General features: G+C 51.2%; 1 pseudogene; it reads right to left on the reverse strand.

The window, feature by feature from the left end:
- Window positions 1–2,938: 2,938 nt before the first annotated feature.
- LOC126203425 (5S ribosomal RNA) lies at window positions 2,939–3,056 on the reverse strand (annotated as a pseudogene).
- Between the last annotated feature and the right edge of the window lie 251 nt (window positions 3,057–3,307).

Raw genomic sequence — 3,307 nt, forward strand, 5'->3', positions numbered from 1 at the left:
AGCCCGCCTCTGAATTGCTTCGATGTCTTCTTTTAATCCGACCTTGCGCGAATCCCAGATACTCGCGCAGTGGTCAAGAAAAGGTTGCACTAGCGTCCTATAGCGGGCTCCTTGCACGTAAAGCACACTTTCCAAAAATTTTCGCAATAAAACGAAGACGACCATTTGTCTTTTCTACAACAGTCCTCATATGCTCGTTCCATTTCACATAGCTTTGCGACGTTACGGCCGTATATGTAAACGACGTGACAGTGTCAAGCAGGACACTATTAATACTGTCTTCGAACACTACGGGTTTGTTTTCGCTACCCATCCGCAATAACTTACATTTTTCTACGTTTAGAACCAGTTGCCATTCATCATACCAACTAGAAGTATTGCGTAAGCAATCTTGTATGATCCTACAGTCATTCATCTTCGACACCTTCCCGTTCATCACAGTATCATCAGCAAACAACAGCAAAATGCTGCCCACCCTGTCCGCCAGATCATTTACACTACTGGCCATTAAAATTGCTACACCACGAAGATGACGTGCTATAGACGCGAAATTTAACCGTCAGGAAGAAGATCTGTGATTTGGAAATGATTAGCTTTTCAGAGCATTAACACAAGGTTGGCGGCGGTGGCGACACCTACAACGTAATGACATCAGGAAAATTTCCAACCGATTTCTCATACACAAACAGCAGTTGACCGGCGTTGTCTCGTGAAACGTTGTTGTGATGCCTCGTGTAAGGAAGAGAAATGCGTACCATCACGTTCCGACTTTGATAAAGGTCGAATTCTAGCCTATCGCGATTGCGGTTTATCGTATCGCGACAGTGCTGCTTGCGTTGGAGTGCTGCTTGCGTTGGTCGAGATCCAATGACTGTCAGCAGAATATGGAATCGGTGGGTTCAGGAGGGTAATAAGGAACGCCGTGCTGGATCCCAACGGCCTCGTCTCACTAGCAGTCGAGATGACAGGCATCATATCCGCGTGGATGTAACGGATCGTGCAGCCACGTCTCGATCCCTGAGTCAACAGATGGGGACGTTTGCAAGACAAGAACCATCTACACGAACAGTTCGACGACGTTTGCAGCAGCATGGACTATCAGCTCGGAGACCATGGCTGCGGTTACCTTTGACGCTGCATCACATACAGGAGCGCGTGGGATGGTGTACTCAACGACGAACCTGGATGCACGAATGGCAAAACGTTATTTTTTCGGATGAATCCAGGTTCTGTTTACAATATCATGATGGTCGCATGCGTGTTTGGTGAAATCATGATGAACGCACACTGGAAGCGTGTATTCGTCATCGCCATACTGGCGCTTCAACGCACGTGATGGTATGGCGTGCGATTGGTTACACGTCTCGGTCACCTCTTGTTCGCATTGACGGCACTTTGAACAGCGGACATTACATTTCAGATGTGTTACGACTCGTGGCTCTACCCTTCATTCGATCCCTGCGAAACCCTACATTTCAGCGGGATAATGCACGACCGCATGTTGCACGTCCTGTACGGGCTTTCTGGATACAGAAAATGTTCAACTGCTGCCCTAGCCAGCACATTCTCCAGATATCTCACCAATTGAAAACGTCTGGTCAATGGTGGCCGAGCACCTGGCTCGTCACAATACGCCAGTCACTACTCTTGATGAACTGTGGTATGGTGTTGAAGTTGCATGGGCAGCTGTACCTGTACACGCCATCCAAGCTCTGTTCGACTCAATGCCCAGGCGTATCAAGGCCGTTATTACGGCCAGAGGTGGTTGTTCTGGGTACTGATTTCTCCGGATCTATGCACCCAAATTGCGCGAAAATGTAATCACATGTCAGTTCTAGCATAATATATTTGTCCAATGAATACCCGTTTATCATCTGCATTTCTTCTTGGTGTAGCAATTTTAATGGCCAGTAGTGTAATGAGCTTGCATCTGCTGACTCGTTCGAAGGTAAGTAGTGCGGTTGCACGGTGAGCTTACGTTTCCGACGGTATGTGGTCCGAGCCGTGGCCTTGTGTGAGCGTCGCCACGGCAGGAGGAGGCGGCGTCTGGCAGGCGCTAATGTCGCCATTCTGATGCGCGCTCGGCGCCGCCGGCTGACGCCCCGCCTCGCGGCGTGGAATGCGGCGACGGCCATTGTCAGCGGCAGGTAGCAGGTAGCGCCGGCGATTGATGCCTCGATTGTTGTCGCGCCTCTCCGCGCCCGGGCGGCCACACTTCCGTCAGTCGCTTTCCTGGTATCACGGCACTTCTCAACATTAGTAACACCTACCACCGCCTAAACTGGCTGCCTTATTTTCCATGCATATTTATACACTAAACATATTATAATATATATCCCCTTCGTGAAAATATGTGGAGAATAACAAGATTTAGACATCCGTCGCTGCCTTCTGCCTTGATCTCACAACCTGTGCGTCGTTACAAGAGGTGTAACTAAATTCCATTTGCAGAGTATGAGGACCTGTAGGGCAGGGGGGGAAGACAGTTTAGCATAGGAAGTCCTGTCCGCAAACGTATCGCTTACCCCTACACGTAAAATACCACAATACACAGTGCTGACTCCTGTTGCCTGTCGTCTGTGTTCATGCAAGTGGGCCTATATGTGACGACCACCGGCATCAACGCAGATACGGTACCTGTGAACCGTGTTCCGATGCACGCCATGTAGCAATCCCTGGTCCTCCAGCTTCCACCTCAGCCTTAACCGGTGCCAATAGTCTTCCTCGTATGCCATAAAGCACTCCGTCATCAGGCTACATGTGGCCCACCGGGACCATCCGACCGCCGCGACATTCTCAGCTGAGGATGCGGATAGGAGGGGCGTGTGGCCATACACGGCTCTCACGGCCGTTGCGATGGTTTTCTTTGACCGGAGCCGCTACTATTCGGTCGAGTAGCTCCTCAATTGGCATCACGAGGCTGAGTGCACCCGAAAAATGGCAAGAGCGCATGGCGGCCCGGATGGTCACCCATCCAAGTGCCGGCCACGCCCGACAGCGCCTAACTTCGGTGATCTGACGGGAACCGGTGTATCCGCTGCGGCAAGGCCGTTGCCCCGTATCCCACAGGGACCTCATAAATCAAAGATTTCATTTAATTCCACAGGTAGTAGTCTAACTGGTTCAAGTTGGGAGAACTGGCAGGCCCAGCAATCGCACCACCACGATCTGTCCACTGTGGCCCAAATCGTTGGGCCACCATCACCCCTGCGAGGCGGAAGGCGGAGGTGGACTCCGCCACCAAGACATACACAGTCTCGCCCCCTGCAAAAATGCGGGAGGCCGCGACAACGCTGAGGACGTGGAG

The sequence above is a fragment of the Schistocerca nitens genome, chromosome 1 (genome assembly GCF_023898315.1).
Source record: "Schistocerca nitens isolate TAMUIC-IGC-003100 chromosome 1, iqSchNite1.1, whole genome shotgun sequence".
In the NCBI taxonomy this organism is placed as follows: Eukaryota; Metazoa; Arthropoda; class Insecta; order Orthoptera; family Acrididae; genus Schistocerca; species Schistocerca nitens.